Source organism: Dermacentor albipictus, chromosome 1 (genome assembly GCF_038994185.2).
Source record: "Dermacentor albipictus isolate Rhodes 1998 colony chromosome 1, USDA_Dalb.pri_finalv2, whole genome shotgun sequence".
Taxonomy (NCBI): Eukaryota; Metazoa; Arthropoda; class Arachnida; order Ixodida; family Ixodidae; genus Dermacentor; species Dermacentor albipictus.
Window position 1 is genome coordinate 327972403 of NC_091821.1, and position 19742 is coordinate 327992144.

The window sequence follows — 19742 nt, forward strand, 5'->3', positions numbered from 1 at the left end:
CAGCCAATGTTGTGCACGTAACACACCAAAGCCCCTGGAAGAGAAGAGAAAGCTGCGAATGTTCTGGAAATTGAATTTATAACCATAGAGATAAACATGACATTAAGCCTCAAGAAACCATGTCTGACTACGAAAATCGGCATGAAAACTAGGATGTGAGCTAGCGGCACATGGAGGCAAAGTATAAGAAAAGGGCTGATTATTATTTTTATTGTGAAGGACTAACGGGTGACCGTCATGGCTGCTGGCAAAGGACTACGTTCTCGAACACAAATATTTTTGGTTGACTTTGATTTGGAGAGAAAGGGTGACTTTAATAAAGCAAAGGTGAAGATTCGCGGAAAAAAAGGCATACCTCTGATTAGAATAAAGGTGGGCGAACCAGGGATCTCTCTGAAGCCAGTTGCTCTCCTTGCGAACACAAGCCTTCTTTTTAAAGCTTTGTCCACAGCGAAATTCCTTGCACGGCCACTGCCACTTACTTCAAGCCTACATCTTCACGTGAACTGTGTCTCGCTTCGATACCTCACAATTCGAAAGGAGAAAGACGCACAATGGTGTACATGATGACAAGAGGAGTAAAACTATGAAGAATTGCAGCATGTCAATGTTGGCGTTAGAGCTCAAAGATAACATCGGCTATTCGCTGAAAAAAAGGAGATGTAAAAGTTTGAAAACCATCAACAAGGGTGGAGGGAAGAGTGTGGGAGGGGGGGAGGGATTACTTGTCTCCGCTTGTCTATTTCCCATATGCGCGAAACATTCAACATATTAGTTTTGCGACGTCCATTAGGAGAGCTATGAATGCACGACATGTCGCTGCATTGTTAGGGAAAGGATGTATCTTCGTGGTACGTTGATTATTATCCCCAGAAGGAAAGATGCCACAACAAATCCCCCATTAAGGATCTTGCTTCCAAGTCTCAAGGATGAACTTTTGCCTTTCGCCAAGAGATTCATTACATTTTCTTTCCGACAGATGTTGCAGATGAACATTTCCAGTTTCCTTTCACCGAGCCCCCAAAGAAGGACAATCATGGAATGAAAGATACCCCACGGCCTCTACATATAAGATCCTCAGTCAACTAATAAGCAGCACATCGAAGCGCAAAAGCTGTTCACATAGAAAAGTAGTGGCTTCCCTTAGATATAAAAGACATACAGCGCAATGCTCCACTGACAATAATCACAGATTCTCACGCCGCATGTAGGAACTAACAGAGAGGACAAATCGGCGCGAAAGCACACCGCATACTTACCGAAATCAGCAGAGAACTGAACGTCAGGTATTCCCAAACAATAACACAGACCCACGGACACGAGGTTGTTACTGGGAACCTCAATGCCGATGAGGCGGTTCGAGGTTTCACTAGTTGCCGAGCTGCCCATGGCAACATCGTGGAGGATCCGACACCCATCGATCCAATTTATAAAGCAATCTTGAAATACTACAGAGAATTGAGAAGACTCTACCCAGCACCGCATAGAAACCTTTCAGCCGTGGACTCCGCGACCTTAGGCAAGTCCCACACGGACACATATACAAACCTCCGTAAATTGCAGATATGCTACGCAACAGCATACAAAGGCATATGCCCGTGGTGTGCGACCACACCGACACTCTACCACATTACATGGGAATGCACGACTAACACGGAAGAGCAAGAAGAAAATAACATGAGAAGAGGCATTGCTATCTAGCTCCGCCTCGGGGACCAGCTCAAGCTGGTCCGGAGGGCAGAAACGAGGGCGAGGGCCAGCGGTGCCTTGGAATAGGCGCGCGACCACACGGCCTTACCCCGTTTTAAGGGCAACTAAGTCCTTTCTGCAAATAAAGTTTCGCTCTTCTTCTTCCCTAGTACCCCGACCCACCACAAATGGTTACGTGTATTTTTGCTACACAGTCGCATTGCAATTGAGAGATCGGCGCTGGGAACACGCGCTCCCCTTTTTGACCAAAAACCGATCCCACTTTGAAGCCAGCTCCCCTTGATTGGAAGGAACGATTAGGGACCTAGGGATAGGAAGGACAAACAACGCGTGCACAGCACGTATGCCTCGAAAGCATATTCGCCTATATTTTCTCTTCGCGGTGGCTGCCGATGCGAGCAACGGATTTGCGCTGACCTGGCGATAATTGAGCCCAGGACAGCAGGCTGTTCCATTCACGCAGCCTAATAGAGAACAGGTCAAACGAGGTCTCCACTTCCCCTCCAACCGCCCTTTGGAAACTGCGCTCATTTCCGGTGACCAAGCTGCTGAGCAGCACTCTGGCTCCTCCTCTCTCGTGTCTGCCCTGCGACGAAGCCGAGCCTTTTAATGGTCTAGAATTCGCACCGAAGCAAATTGGCGCGGGCATTCCGGCGTTTCTGCAAACCTAGAACGTGCGCGGTATCTCCCGTGTGTTTGACCTGTGAGCTCTTCCTCCTCGTCATTGCTTAGCAAGTTCCAGTTGCTCTTGAATGACTTCTCGAAACCATACGTAGCATGAACTGAGATGGCGCAGTGCTTCAGTGTTTACTGTGGGGGACATCAGCGTCCGCCGGCTACCTCGCTCTCCTGTTCAAGAAAGAGACAGAACGTCCGAACGGCACACTGCTTTTGATAGTAGAGCGAACGGCCGCATGTGCATGAACGTGCGGCAGCTCGTGAGGAACAGGTGGAATGATGATGAATTGTCGTCTGCTAGATGAGAGGACAAGTTCCAAGAGTTATAATAGTTTAATAAAAGGTGAGTACGGACGCCGGTTAAGAGCACTTGTCTTAATTTGTAGAGCAATAAATAGCTTCAAGTATCATTACTACTTTAACTCTGATATATTGCTTTGTTTTTAAGTATCCCATCAATGGTGCTTTAACTTGAATCACTTCAGAATAGCAAGCTGTTGGTATAGTTGGTTTTACATGGTTTTCGCAAAAGGGAGCGCAGAAGCGTTGCGCAAGAAAGAGACGTGGACAGGAAAGACGCTCTTTCTTGTCCACGTCTTTCCCGTCTACGTCTCCTTTTCCCGCAACACTTCTCCACTCCCCTTTGCAAAAAAATCTTGAGTCATGCACTTCTTATTTCTGGCTGGTTCCAGATGTATACTGTATTGCACTTACTGTTCTGACTTTTCAATGGTGCTAGTAACACATATGTCACTGCTTTCTATGAGTAGTGCCCGAAGACGCTAAAAAATTGCTAAGTCGTCTTGCTTAGGATTTACCAAGAGTGCTTACCACTCATCGATCTTTCTTTGTTGACGTTAAGACTAACAGTTCACGAAAAAGAAAAAAGAACAGCGTGTTGTTTTTTACAATCGGTAGTGCTCTCCTAGACATCACTAACGGTCTTTACTACAACTTTGGATGTGCCAAGGTGATTCTGTAAATGCGCCGGTAGATCCATCATGCTCCTCCGCACTCTTGATATAAGCATAGGAACTTGCCAGCTTAGGCTGAACATCAATAAAGCGTCATTTAGAAGGGAGAAAAATAAATGTGAAAATAAACCTACAGCTTCGTGGGTACTGCACTCGAGTCTTAACGTCGACTCAAAAGCAGACGAAAGTGCGATAGAGAAAGATGGAGCTACCGTGTCAAATGCGGCGGCAGCAGTACATGCGCCCTTGAATCACGCCCATCGTGGTAAAGTAATAGTACATGTGACTTAAAGTGAGGTTTAATTTAAGCATTTCTATAACAAAGGAGGTAGCGAGAACACAGATCGATTTGTTATCTACGAAAAGAAAAACTATGCCACTGGTACTGTCGTCATATCGCATATTAGGTATCAAATTCTAAAATTGAGCCAAACGTAGTGCAGAAAAGCCACCCACGTGTGCTATACACGATTTCGTTGCAAGGAGAATAAATTGAGTTCTCTTTACAGATCAATACAAAACACATTTCGAAGCGCAAGTCCTCCTTCACAATATTACAGGAAAAGGAACCGTGACGGCTGGCGTTATAATGTACTGTCAATCTACATTGCATTACGCAAGTTGCCCGCTTGTTCAGCATTTAAAATATCGCTCAAAAGAATCATAATCCTGACACAAGGTACATGGTCATACTAATGTTGCTGTTGCCGCTTATTTGCTTTACAAATAATTTTTGGATCTACAAAACAATACCTAACGGCGTTCTTATACTAACGGCTATTTTATATTTTTAGTATCTTTCGATTCTCTAAATTATTCACTAATGTTGGTAAATGGTAAAACCATAAGAAATCTCAGTTAAAGGTGCAGAATGCAGTCAGAAAAGCTTGAATCAAGTGTTTTGTGGCAATATCATAGTTATTCACTTGCCTGGTAAGTAGGCCTCATTGAGAGGAAAGGAATGAAGCTGTGCATTGCTTCCCCGTAGCAAATCCAGCTTACTTTCCTGCAGATTGGGAAGGAGGATGAACGGAAGGGCTACAGACTTCGCTCGTGAGAAGTACCTGATTCGCGTGTTACTCAGAGCGTCCTACGGCTTTTTCTTTTCCTATCCCGTCATCATATGAAATTAATTAAGTTGATCGTTATACATATAATCAATAAAACAATTACATACAACGGGAACAAAGTATTGCAGTTCCACCCGAAAGGCAAAGCATTGAACGCTACGACAAATACACGATAGACAAGAACGCGAAGTAGGTTTCGTATATAGTTTTATGGGCCGTATTTAATGCCGTAAACACTCGCCTACTATTAACGAGCTCGATTCTATGCGCGCGCAGGCAAACATGAACAGATCGCACTCGATGACCGCGAACAGTCGCCGTCCCAGCGCTGGCATGATAAAGAGCAGGACAGAGAAGAACGAACTCTTCTGCTGCCACTTCCTTCAAAGCGTCACCGAAACTTCATTAGCGCGGCCTACAGCACTAGGCGTTGCGGGATAACAGCGTGCATGAAGCCATCAGCCCTCTTAGCTCACCCAGCTTTGCACCCTTTGGAGATGACGTCCAAGATAGGGTGCCGGCATCGCACACTTTCTGTACCTTCACGCGATCATTTCAGCAACCTTCTTTGGATTTCTCTACTGCACCAAGCCTCTAGGTTTATTGTGACCCAACTCACTATCTCTTAAAAGGAAGGTCTCGAACACAGTAAACATTTGCACGCTTGACTCTGCATAAATACCAGAATCCCATCCCTAAGTCTCAATAATGCCTTCTCTGCGAATTCTGTCACAACGATATTCCTGAGAAATACTCTTAGGCTACAGCGTTCTTTAGGGGACGCTGAAAACAACGAAATGCCACGTAACTGCTCAGAAGTCGTTGTCGCTGTTTATCAAAGTGCACTGGTGAGGTGAATCCAAAGAAGGCGCTGTCCTTCGTTCCTGAATAGACAGCCTTCATGCATATTGTAGTATACGTTGCACGCAATGAAAGCGCTATTAGTCTGCCAGCGGGACACGGGCTTGAACAAAACAATCTAGATGCATGTTACCATGTATGTTAGTGCTCGTTACCTGTATTATGTAGGGTGCTCTGCGTAACTTGAGCAATACTCTAACTATAAATATGCAAATGCCACGTAGATGGAAAAAAAACCCAAGGTAATGTTGTTTGCGGTCACTTTTAGATATTCAGACTACTTCTTGCATTCCACCTAATTGCACAGTTAGTCCTAATTAATCAATCACCTCAAATATTATATTTAGATGAAAAATGTCAACGAGAAAACATTAGTGCAACACTAAAGACTGCCAATACCGCTTTCTGTTGCTCAATACGTGTTAGATAAAAGTGTTTTCCCAAGTATGCAAGTAGCCCGCGAATTCCCGAAAAATTACCGCGCGACTGGCCGCTCGAGGCACTCTGCATGTATTCACGGGCTTCTTTCATGCTTGGGAAAGCACTGTTATGTAGCACGTATTGAGCCACAGAAAGCTGCATAGGTGATTTTTCATATAGCTCTACAATTTTCTCGTTGACACTTTTCATCTGACTATAATATTTGAGAAGTTGGATAATTAGTTCAGACTAATAATTTAATTAGATGGAATGCAAGAAAGTTCTCTGAGCATCTTCAAGCAACGGCAAATAAATGTACCTTGGTTCTGTTCAGCTACGTAGCATTTTAATATTTTGAAAGTTTGGCTGAAGTCACGTATAGGGCACCCGGTATGATGTGCACACATGTACTGTGCTGTCTCATGCATCATTCTTGTCATCTGGACTAGCATGCTTTGCGTATAGCCGGACATACACATCTAGCCCTCATCAAAGAACGTCTCCCTTTATAGATGAGGTTTCCTATTTTCCAGAAGTAACCACAGTATATTTAGTATGAGAATGAACCAATATACTTAGCTGCTTGATTTAGCCATAGTTTTCAAGAAAGTCAATTTGACATAATGAATAGACGTCCATGAAAACTGTTTCTATGGAGTGTGTTTATTTGCTAACTAGCAGCTCATCGAAGCGGTTACATTTGTTGCTGATGAAACCATTCTTATCTGTCTTTTAATCTCGTGTACTTAAGTGCTTCTTGCAGTTCTTCAACTTTTGCTTCACTGATAGTTTACATGCTTTCCTTGTGCTTAGTTTGTTCTTTCATCTGTTCTTCTCGCCCTTCTGAAATTACGACTCTGAATCCCTAACAACTAACCTTGCCTGGGGCACAACACGTTTATGCACCAATACTTGCCTTTAGATGAATTGCCTGGCGAGTTTGAATTTCAGAAAGAAAGTGGCCTCCAATGCAAGATCGATCTCATGTGAGGTAGGCTTACGAAATCCTGGCGGCCTAAAGATGCTAATTGTCATTAAAAAATGATTGTCGTATGCGTTTTCAACGCTTCCGCACAGTCATTGTGCCTTCCAACTATACAGTTTCATGCAGGGCACCCGGTTTCTCTTTCGCATTATCAGATTCATTCAGCTGATTAGGCTTTCTACACTCTCCGTATAGCATTAGCTGCCTTTTTCGGCAGCCGTCTACAAGAGGATGCGGGGCACCTACCCGCGCATGACGTCATACTCAACAAGTAAATACTACGTCACCGATTCGGAATACTACTGCAGTGTACTGTTCGAAACCTTCCGAACCTTGGAAAATAAGTTCTATCGAAATCCTGAGGGTGGAGAAACCTTTGTGAAAGGTAAATACTGTCGTCTAACCGAGTGCAGCACGAAGCTACTCCATATCAGTACTACGTGAATGCTTTTGCGCTTTCACACAAAAGCAGAAAGTCAGTTTGTTCCCCGGCGGCGATTTGCCCCGTGGTCGAACGACGTCCTTGAGACGGAGCGGTGATGCCGAACAACCGTGGCCAACTGTGCCCTAGCTTGTTTGAGCATAGCCTGAGCTTTTGGCCAGGCGGCCTTACGGGCCAAACACGCCTGGTATGTTCGTTTCGAGCGAGTGACCAATGGTGCGGCTCGCGAAGGTATTGCGACCGAGCTGCCCGAGCTTTCCGGAAGCGAACTGCGTTCTTGCGCGACAGCGAACCCCGCTGAACTTCCCGTAATGAAGCCGCGCTGTGGATGCCAATGTGATTTGTTTTCTGCTTTGGCGCATTGCCGTGTTTTGTGCGCGGGCATCCCTTATGCACATATTTGCGTGGGTAGGATTGTGTGTGCGTGCGTGCATTCGTGGGTGCGTGCTTGTGTGTGTGTGTGTGTAGGTGTTGTGTCCGTGCGTGAAAGCTCGCGGGTCTGACTAGGTAGAGTAGCTGCGCAGTTAGAGAAGACGTACGCGTGCGCATGTGGACTAATGTTTGAGGGACCATGTGCAGGAGCAAATATTACCGTGTTCATGATCTTGCGTGTTTTTGTTTTTATAAGAAGACGTTTTCTTTTATATCGTACTTTTGTGCACTCGATCAGTGCCACCTCTGCTTCTACACAGTCCTCGTGTTGCCGAAAGAACGCGCTAGAGTACCTTGCACTGCTCGCTGTTCTTAAATAGGGCAGGCATATTCCTGTTCCTTGCACTGCACCAATCACTGTGAGTTGATGTAAATAAACAAATAGAGTTTCAACCATACTGTTACTTATTCCCACATCGGGGAGTAATCTAAATCTCAATCTAAAACATCTGCTTCGTCAGTAAAACCACACCACCACCACCAGGCGATGCTGAAACCCTGGGATTGCTTACAAGACTATATTCAGGAATTAAGATATGCTCACCCTGCCTAAACCAAGTTTCTGTTAATCCAATTACCTCAAATGTAAAATTCTGCTGTGCTCAGAAACAAAGCAGTATCTTTTTGTTCTATTCGTTCAATTCAATTTGTTCAAATCGTTCTATTTGTTTGTTCAAGCAGTATCTATGAAAACTTCGAATGTTGCAATGAAGTATCGAAATGCACTGAGTTTTGTGGAATTTGCGTTCAATTTCACTGATTGAAAACGTCATGATAGGTCCGGTAAACAAGGACGAGTGTTAGATAAACTACCTTCCTCAGGTCGTCCTGAGAAGTGATGTGCAATACTCGAAAAATCCCAGTTTTGCCGCGTGAAAATTTTGGCCTGCGATACCAAACATACTTCTATTGTTTCTTTCTTCTCACCTGGTGGGCTTTTGCGAGAAGAATCTTATTCTCTTGGCAAATGTGTTCATTAATGTATATAGGCTCATTCTTTTCAGAGCCAATTGCAGACGCGGACAATCTCTTTTTTTTTGCATTCTTGATTATTTTGTCTCGAACTGCTGTGGAGGTAAACCCTACTGCAATGTTTTGTTGAGCCTAATTTTTGGTCGGGACACGATGCATTGTGTCGATATCTTCGGTACGAAGTCCTGTTTTCAAATAAGTTGACATTTTTTTAATCATTTCAGCCATCGATTTATCAAAAGACACATGAACGTGTCTTATTTCTAAGTTGTTTCAGCGACTGTATTATTTGGACTCGATTATTTCCTGTCGCATTTATTTCACCTCTCCCTGTAACTGGTGCAGATCACCAATAATGCCAGCCTGTTGGTGCTTCACTTCTGACAATTCATGGTGTGCGTTGTGCACATTAGCGCTAAGCTGCTGAAATGTCCTATTCATGACATCCAAGGTAGTTGTTAGGTCCCGCATGTCCCTCAGAGGCTGTCTATTGTAATCAGCTAAGCCTGTAGCATGAAATCCGATGCTTGTTGTGCTACTTTCAAACTTTGAGGTCATGTAAAGCAAGGCTTTAGTGACTTTCTTTACGGCACTCGGAGGTTTGTCTGCAAGAACCTGTCCGAGCGATTTCAGTGGATTTTCACCCATTACAGATTTCCTAGCACAAGGCAGAGCGATGCAAGAGTTACAAATTGAGTTCAAAATAGACGTTAAAACGCTTTCGTACCGGCAAAGATACAGGGACGTGGGTTTAGTACATGGCTGATGCACGCAGCTGCCTGGATTACTCTGCAGTGATGCTGGCTTAGTCCAAACTGGGCTTTTATAGCACAAACGAGATGCGCCAATTGAAAGATCAACCATTGGCCGCATCTGACAGTGCCGTCGAAGACTGCCACTTTAGCCACGCCCTCGGTGAGTACGCACTTTTGAAACAGACTTTTGGAGATATGTCACTCAGCTGCGCCGTCCGAAGAAGATTCAGCATGCCCGCCGACGCTGGATCAGTGTCAATTCGTTCGGTGGGGAACACAGCCTGCAAAGATACACGGACGTGGGTTTAGTACATGACTGATGCTAGCAACTGCCGGGATCGCTCTGAAGTGATGAGATATGCCTGTTCATTTTTATTGATTCATTTGATGATTCACTTTGATTGATTCATGTTTTTGTATAATGTTATGTATTTTTATTAGTTACATGTGTGTGCGATTGCCTAATTGTTTTAAAATTTCTAACTACGAGGTAGATATGTACTAAATTTGGTAGCTGCTGATATATGCATATTGATTATAGGACCGCACTAGCCTTTGGCTACGGGCACAACAGTTTTTGTACAATTCATTTAACAATGAATGAATGAATGAATGAATGAATGAATGAATGAATGAATGAATGAATGAATGAATGAATGAATGAATGAATGAATGAATGAATGAATTGCACTATCCTGGAATCGACCAATGGTTTTCACTCACGCAGAAGAAAAATGCACAGAACCGTAATTCTGTATAAAAAGGAAACTTCCAACTTTAACGTTTGTTACAAACTCCGTGGTTGCTTAGTCGGTCTGGTGATGGGCATTTAAGCACGACGTCGAGGGGTCGAATTCCGACCACGACGGCCGCATTGCGATGGGGGTGAAATGCGAAAACACCCGTGTGCTTAGATTTAGGTGCACCTTAAAGAATCCCAGCTGGTATAAGTTTCCGGAGCCGCCCACTACGGCGTGCCTCATAATCAGAAAGTGACTTTGGCGCGTAAAACACCATAATTTTTTAAAGGTTTGCTGTGCTATATATATCACGTTCGCAAGACGCACTGGGCGTAATATTGCACATTAGCGCTGGTCGGCACCGAAGACCTACTGACTGACATTGTCTCCGTTGCCGTAGGCAGGCTAAAATAAAAGAAAGCTGTCACGTGCTTGGTGTTCACGTCATGAAATGTAAGGGTAGGAGAGTTGTCGCAAATGCAAATGCTGGAGCAGAACAGCTTCATTGAATAGCACAAGTTTCATAGCACAGCTTTGGCATATATATATTTTGTTTATTTATTTGAACCTCAAGGGTCCCTGGCGGGACATTATATATATATATATATATATATATATATATATATATATATATATATATACACACAGATATATTGTCACCTATATCAGGTAGTCGTCAAATTTACGAAAGCACTGACGTCCCCGAGTTATATCATATTTCCCGATTCGGCATGAATGACACGGACTTTGACATTTGTGCTGCATGTGTCAAAATATCCGCAGCGTTGCACGGTTGGTGTACTTATGTCAAGGTAGTTCTTATTCTTTGCGATACCAACGCCACAACTTCACGTGGCTCTAGAAGCTTTCCTTGTTTTTATTTCTCTGTCTGCCATTCTAATCTCCCTATGTCGTACTCCACTGGCGTATATTTGTAAGAGGGACGCAGTTCTTGGAAATCTTGCTTGTTTTTCTGTGTTTCGAACGCTACGCAAAAAATGCTAGCGTTTGATGTATTTCAAGAAACTCAGATGCGGTTCTTATGGTATGTGTCAAAACGAAAACATTGTAGACACAACTGCGCCTTCCCTTTACTATAAAAAGCAGGTATTATGTTGACGGCGGTATCAAATACGAAGCATCTTTTGGCGAACATTTGCCACTTTGACACTATCTATCTAGCCGCCCCCGTCGTTTCGTTAGCTTTCTATCTACCACAACAAGCACTGTATGACAAGAGTGTATGACAATCATAAATGATCGGTCATGGCATGAACATCGTGAAGTATGTGTCCTGTAGGTCATGAAACAATCGCCTACGTGGTAGTGTTGCTATGGTCGTTACGTTAACTTTGTAGGCTTCCTGCACACTGCTTCGTGTAACATCGGTTCACACAGGGTGTGGTATCTACCTGCTTTTCTATATTTGCATTAATGTTACTTTTTTATGTCTACATTATTCATACTGATAGGAGAATGTCGAAGTAACTTTCATGCTGTAGATACCAGCCATGAACGAGTGAATGAGCATAGGAAGTTGCCTCATAAAGCAGCGCTTCCCTTGACCGTTCTATTTTTATTTTAAGGTGTGCGAATATGAACTTTGTTTCACTGGAAACTACTGCTAAGTTTCTGAGATAAAGGTGATTTACCAACTGCAATAAATGTACACATGCTAAGTTCTTGAAAGCATGGCGTTCGGTTACTTCAGTCACGACGCATCAGACTATCTAATCAAAACGAAGACAAAAGTACGCGCCGTTTTTCGGAGCTAAGAAACCATTTGCAAATACGCGATAACTAGAATAGAAAGATAGCTATGGGAGAATCGATCAATATGACAAAAGTAGAGGCACCAAGTTCGGGCGACCTTACACAGAATAAAGCTAAATAGCTTCCTTTCTCTCTCTCTTTCAGAATTCAGGCTAATTACTTGTATGACTCCTCTCTCATCCCAAGCACAACGTTGTACAATCATTACATTTTATTTTATGAATGCCGTTATAGAAGGTAGTGACGTGGCGTCACGTATGCCATTTTTTGTCAGTTCACAGCTTCCACTGTGCTGCTGTAAATAAGCGGATCAAGATAAAGCGCAGCTTTTCACAGTGCTGGCTGTACAAAAATACGCCGACCTCGAGGACGTCAATGCGCGTCCCATTTACCAAGGCTGGGGCATCTCGCCCGATGAAAAAAAAATATTTGCTACTGTCCCTCACACTCGATCACGATAAATCATGCAGCATCTTAAGAATGCCACTCTACCGAAGTAGGTCATTGACGCTCTCGGCGCGACAACGATCACGACAAGGAATCATCATCACGTCAAACTGCCATCATTGCTAACTTGTTTTATACTTAAGCACCTACTTGTTCAAAGCATGATCGACACTTCGTGCATGAAGGGGAGGTAGAAGAGGAGAGGGTTGGGAGGGGGAGGGGGTGCGGGTTTCTCGGCCGTGAGGAAATAAATGAGCAAGAGGAGTCGATCACTATTCACTGCCTCGCTCTGGTACACGGGAACCGAGGCAAACGACAGCACTTAGCGGAAGCTCTTAGCCGCCCACCAACTCCTCCCGGTGGCCCCCCTAAATGCATTTGTTTCTCTTTGCTTTGCTTCCTTTCTTCTCCATCAGAGTGAAAAAAAAAGAACGTGCTGGCACTGACGTCATTAGGGACGCCGCCCTACATCCGCCCTGCATCCACCACGCGTGCGTGCAAGACACTCTGAGTGCGTTCTCGGCCACCTCTTCCCCGGTGGAATCTTTTTAGCACCGCAGTGGCGTGTAATGCGAGCACGCCAGCAGAGAATCTAATTATCACACGGAGCGGGCGTTAAACGCGAGTCGGCATGCTTTTCTCTCGCTGTCTCTTACTATCTTCTTAACGCCAAAAAAAGGAACAAGAAAACATTAAGAAGGAAATGCAACGTCGTAGAAAGCGAGAGTATAGTGTAACTACAGGAAATGTACACTATTGCACATAATGCGATGATGCTTGCGTAGCAGCGACAGAATGCTCAGTAGAATAAACAACGGCCGTGGCACTGCCAAGTGGCATCACAACGTGGAAACACAACGTTTTCTTTTTGTTGCTGCTAACTCGTTCTGGCTTCTGTCCCTTCAAGGCGCGGACACTGCGCGACTGCTTTTGCAGCACTATCATGTTTGTATATCCAAAAACTTAAATGCGGCTTCTTTGGCGTCCGACAGAAGTGTAATTCTTACCGAGCCATTGTTCCTTCTTATTCTCTCTCTCGTGACAAAACACGTGAAGAGCACTTTGCTTGCCCTTATTCTCTTTTCCGCTTGATTGTAAAAAGAAAAAAAAACGCGAGCGGAGGAGATAGTGGAAAAAGAAGAGAAGCGACATCCCTGGGAAACTAGAAATGCTCCATGTCTGCCTCGTACGTCCCAAGATGACGACGAAAGGAAAGAAAGGAACGCTGTCCCTTCTAATAGTACCGTAAAATTTACACTTGGTGCACGCTCCTGCGCGTCCAACATGCCTTTGCACCGAGAGACGCTTTCGATGTCGTACGTACCGAGTCGCACTAACGACTACACTGCCTCCGCTGCGGACGAGCTAGATGGAACGAAAAGTCAGCGACAACACATTACCCTCGCGTCGCCGTAGCAAATGTATTGATCCATGGCGCAGAAATACGGAGCCCCCTGCGACCACGTTTGAACAGGCGTCGTAGCCGCATGCACTGAAACACGTAGGCTATGTGTGCTTTCAAACTAAGATTAGACTCGGGCGTTATGTACATTTAAGGTGGTTTTAACTTTTGAGGACGCTCAAGGTTTCCGGGTCCCTATCAAGAGCACTGTCATTCCTTCTCATCTCTATTGTGAATCTGCGTAAATATTTTATTAGGCACGTATTGTCTATAGAAAATAAAAAAAAAACAAATGGGAAGAAAAATCAGCGCCAACAGCGATTTGCACCTTGCTGAGCCTTGTAGAACAAAGTTGCCGTGTTGGTTCTTTGCATGCCTGTAGTTATATCAGCGCTGGAACTTGAGACGAAGAAATGTTTCCTCTACCAACTGCGATTTAAAAAGAATGGGCACATTCGTTAGCTGGAAATGTACTGTGCGCTGCCTGGATACATATAACCGAACACTTTTCTTTCGTGATGTCTAGGGCCGTAGAGGAGCGCCGCGTCAGTCCTCTTTTCACTTCATTGCAAATTCTAGGCTTTTGGTTTATTGATGACTGCTTAAAAACTAAGAAACTGCGGTGTTATTTGCAAGGTGCATGAGACAAATGTAATGGCGGCCATTTCTGCACATTCATAAAATTTTTCATTTCTACTCTGTCATGTAGAACAGTCTCTCCCAGGTATCACAAAGGTGACCAAAGTGTGTCCGTGTAAAGCGTCACTCGAAATCTGTTGAGAGAGCATCGGAACTTGATGCCGTCATGACAAAGAACACATGATGCTTTGGAAGCTGTATGTTTTCTCCATGTATACCGGGCGTTTCCTCAAACACTTTCAACTTTTTTTTTAATTGCCAGAGGCAGATAACACATTTCTAGTCCTTGCGCAGACCTCCTCGAGGCGGACATTACCTGCAAAAAAATTGAAATGCATAATTGACTCATTAAGAAATTACGAAATATATCTTTAACTAATTTCCTTCTGGCATATATTGCCATTTACTCATTCTTACCGTTTCCTCTGCCATCTTTCTAACCCCTATCCCCCACCCCCAGTGTAGGGTAGCAAACCGGAGACTCATATCTGGTTAACCTCCCTGCCTTTCCTCTTCATTCTCTCTCTCTCTCTAGCCGGGGAGCTTGTTACACAAAATTGGAACGAATTGTCAGGATGACACCAATTTCAAGATATTAATTCCCAAACTTTGTGAAAAAAACGCATTGGTGTTCGAGTTACTTTTGTGTCTCAATGCATAAAACAGCATTCTGTTAAGAAAATAAGTGGAACAACAGTGCATTCTTACCGCAAGTTAGACGGCGCGCATCTCGTAAATGGTGTCATCCACACAATTCTCTTCAAGTGGGTATGCTTTTCAGACTCACAAGCTAGAATTTGTAAATTGTGATATTTGTCATGAGGTAATTAGTTAACACATAATTGGCGATTTTATGTTAGTTGGTCGATTATGCATTTGAATTTCTTGTACAAGTAATGTCCACATATTCGAGTTGAGCAGCTCACGGACTAGAATTGTGCTATCTGCCCCAGGCAATATTTAAAAAAATTGGAAGTGTTCGCTGAAACAGCCTATATATTCCGCAGTAGAGATACATGCGGCTGTTGACAGAAACACGTTTTCGTATATGCATGCAGCTTCCAAGGCATTTCTTCGGACCCATCACCTGCGGCGCCATTGAACAATATTTCTTTGATAACAGCTTCGTGAGTTACACTTTAGGCGATTTGGGTAGAGCCTCAGTCTATGAATAGAGAACGTTTTTTTTTTTTTTAGGAAATGAGCAATGTCTGACTAAGTGCATGTTAACAAAAACTAAATGACAACTCAGGCCAAAAGCATATATTATGTGGGACAAGAGGAAGAGCAAAAAATACGCACGTGATTTCAACATATTTCAACAGAGGTATGACACCACTCGCAAGGTTCTTCACACTGCCTCATCATAGTATCAAGCCATCGTGTTACAACGAAACGTAGAGGTAGCAGTTTGAGGTGTCCTATATACACCTATAGTGTTACTGTCCTAAACAAGCTTCTCTCTCTCTGTCTCCCTCTCTCTCTCTCTCTCTCTCTCACGCTGCACGTAGGTGGCTCACTAGCTATGTCATCCTGCTGCTGGATGTGATGTCATCGTCATCATCATCATCACTGGTTGGACCACCTGTCGATGCAGTCCCGATGGGTACGGACTACGAAAAACGTTCCTCTATGAGCCTTGTGTGCAGGTTAAACACAACCAGGTGATCAATATTTCTCCGGAATCTTCCTCCGTGGTGTCTGTCATAACCGCAGTATAGCTTTGAAACGTCAAACTCAAGCACTAAACTTATAGTTACGTACCGATTAGTTTTCCCTGTGATGGTGTGAGTTAGCTTAGAAGGTAGCTTGCTGCCATAAATGAAAATTGTAAGAAGTGTTAAAAAACATATCTTCACTGCATGTGGCGCACGGGAAGTAGAGATTTGAATTTCAGTGACCGGGTAAGATATCGCTAATAATAAATGTCAAATAGTTTCCAGTGATGAAGTCAAGTAAGCTAGTCATGTTTTTGTGAGTATCCAAGGGCTATCGACGTGGCGTCAGAACCGTAGCGGCGTGCAGGTAATATTGCTTAGTTGCTTGTAGTCCCGCATTTCACAAGTGCTTTAAGGCTTACAAACTGAAACGAGCAAGTGCGGCAGTCACTATGCATGTTTTAAAGAATGGCGCATCTTGATGCGCTAAGCCAGGTGCCTCGGTAGCAGCGCGCGCGGCCCTCGTTACCGTGATATGCAGTGTTACAATTTTAGCGCGAATCTTACATTACGTCCTGGTGCTACGTCTGGCTCCGAGCCGACTCTCTTAGCATCACTTAGAAAAGAACATCCGCTTTCGAGGCGAACTCTGCAGACCACGGCCGCTTTTTCATGGTCTTGCTTGAGTAATTATCTATGACGCACTGAAGTACAGTGCGCACAACAGCTTCACAATTTTCAGAAGCAGCTACTTGGAGCGATGCTTCGCGTGCTACAAAATTTTGCGAGTGGCTGTTTGCAGCTCCGGTTCCAAGTGCTGGTGTCAACCGCTTGAGTAGCCAGATTTCATGTAAAAAGAAAATATCACTATTTACGAACATTTGCTGTTACGTCGCCGTGCGCACACGTGGCGAACGCAGGAGTTAGCAGGGATGAGGGGGTGCGGTGGAGGAATAATGTAGCAAGTTAAACTAAGCCAACCTGGCGTGCACGGTAAGCCTACATCTGTTCACAAGACGTTGCGTCAAAGGCTTCTTGCTTTTCAACCTCGGTGAACAATTTCGACAGCCCTGGTAGGGAATAGTTCCCCTTGGAGGCCATAACTTCTTCTGCATCGGCTGGTCCATGAATTATGCTGCATACAATTTACGAGATTTGCTCAAAAGAATAAACTTTCTCCTCTATACATGTGCACTGCTGATATAATGAGCACTTGTACGCTATAAATCGTGCGCGCTACTACATGTGTAAAAGAAGTTCTGGCGTTGTTGCGATGTGGCAGCTGGAAGTGACGCAGTCGACGCTTTCGGCATTGTTTTCAGCCAGCCGCCTGAATGTTGATGCATCATCCGTTCTGGGTATGTGTTATGTGGAAGGTTCATCATCATCATTGTGGTGTAAACCTAATTTGAAACTTCGACGCTTTTCTCGAAATCATGACAATTAGGTATATTAAACTAGGAGGGCAATATCTTATCAAAAATAATAAAAAAGAAATTCTATGTGATGTTTACAGCGTCATCCTTGTCCACTGCAGTATTTGGTTTTATGGCACCCGAGATACATGCAGAGGCGCAATCACTAAGAGTCGCTGTACAGCGCAAAGGCTTGCACGAATTGCCAGACGCTCTTGTTCGATAGAGCAATGGTTAGCGTGTCCGACTATCAAATGCACATTGCTGCAGTGACATGAGTTTCAATCCCAGTGGCGGTTGTAGGCGACAAAGTTCAGTGCTACTTGTTTATTGAGCTGCCCACTGCCTCTTTTGTGCATGTTCGCATGTACCACGGGCTGTTCCTGTGGTATTTCTGAAACTGATCAGCATTTACGCTTTTATTTTGGCCTGTCCATGTGCCTTAGGAAAACCAAGCTGCGAGACAACTATATATTATGGATGTGCCCTGTTGTTCCTGAATGTCCGAACACGCACAACAAACATGCTCTCGTTGGCACTTCTGTGTGGTCGAAAATTCGTCTTATATAAGCCAACTTACTATGCCTTGTGTCGTCTGCTAGGCGACCAATGTAATGGTGGATACGTTTTTCTTCGTCTGATGGTGGTGGTGAAGCTGAGGAAGACGAGGCTGCCGTACGACGACATAATAACGTCAACGCGCGTCATTGTCAGAATGAACAGACAAAACAAAGCTTGTTGTAAAACTTACACCTGCATGTATCGTGGTGCAAACTTCAGACAATGAAAGAAACATTAAGCAAAAGAAAGGAAAGAAAAACAGCTTCACTTTAAGGAGATAATGCAGCAACACAAACAAGATGCTAGATTTCTCAGAATGATCCTTTTCAGAGAAACGCAACTTCTGGCTTTCGTTACATTTTTGGAGGACAATGGCCTTCTGTGCGAAATGAATAATCGCCGGCTTTCTTTAGCTTCGTTTACCCACGTGTACCAAGAAGTCGAAAACGTTTACAAGGTTATAATAATTTTAAAGCGCCTCGTAAAACCAATGATGATAACTATAAGCTGCCACTCGCAAGTCATTGCTCCGAAGAGCATTTCGTAACTGTCTGTCGAAGACTGTTTCTTTCTTGACAGCAGGGACGAAGTCCAATACAGACATTATCAAAGCTTTCTGTGGCAGCGTTGCTTTTAATAGAAGCATTAAGTGCTTAAAGGGAAACTTAATCGTTGCTCAAGCCCAACTATCACTCTTTGGTTTTTTCCGGAACGTCATACGGTCAGTTACCAAACAATATTGACTGTAATGTACTCTCTTGGTCAAGCTAAGCTCCACTAGGCACACATAGAGTTCATAATATGAGTAACATGGAATCTAGACGGACAGGATGCGTTCTTGTCTCAAATATGAAACAGGGGACGTATTCTGTAAGAGTCCACCTAGTGGATTGTCCACTTCGGCCGCTGCTGATTGGATGCAGCTGTACGACCGAGGAGTATACGAGCGGCCCTAGCCGATCAGGAACGGCCGAAGCGGATAGTCCACTAGGTGGACTATTACAGAATACCTCCCCAGGTTATTCGCTCCTGCAACTTGGATTTGTGGCGATAAGGCTGAGCGCGTGCAATAGCACCTACCAAAACAAAAATAAAAAAACGCATTCCTTAGTTGCAAAAAATCTTAACCTCTCTGAAGCAGATTGCTGCCATAGTAAACTACAGGGAAAAGCACTGAAAATACGAGTCAATGAACTAAGCTACAATGAAAAAGGAGTCAAGGTGGAAAATAGAGAGGCGATAGCTTTCTCGGAAACTTTTTCTGTCGAGTAAATATTACATTTATTAAAGTACAGACATTTGACGACCGTTGAAGTGTCCACCAATTTTCACATTGCTCGAGAGCGAACAGATTCCACTTTTGTTTCATTTGTTTATTATTAAGTTACCCTCAGGCGCCTTGTAAATGGACTTGGGATAATATTAAGACGGAAAGAATGAACCTCTCAAAAGAAAAAAATACATCTGCATCAAGAATTCTCGAACAAATGCTCTCCCGTGACTGACACAAGAGGCACGCGTTGGGTGCTGCCGTTGCTAAAACAGGACAATTCGTCGTCAAGTGGCGAGTGGGAGCGTCCACAGTCGGCAAAAGTGGAAGGAACGCTTCGGGCGACAAACCAGCCAATGGAAGGCTCGAGTTGCAAGTGTCCGAGACAATGAGACTCTCGTTTCAACGCTGGTAACGAAGGGGACACGCAGAGTGAAGGGCGAAGACTGAGAAGAAGGGCTGCGAGGCGAAGTTTGTAGGTCAAGAGTACAGGAGCTTTCTGCGAAAGGACTTGCCGGCACGTCGCACGAAGTAAGGA

General features: G+C 44.1%; 1 protein-coding gene across 1 annotated transcript in view; it reads right to left on the reverse strand.

The window, feature by feature from the left end:
• Positions 1 to 19742, reverse strand: part of LOC135909271 (acetylcholinesterase-1-like) — a 651651-nt gene that overhangs the window by 134150 nt on the left and 497759 nt on the right. Inside the window, exon 7 of the mRNA XM_065441182.1 lies at positions 9472 to 9580. The gene's annotated coding sequence lies outside the window, so the exon portion shown is untranslated. The remainder of the gene's footprint in view (positions 1 to 9471; positions 9581 to 19742) is intronic.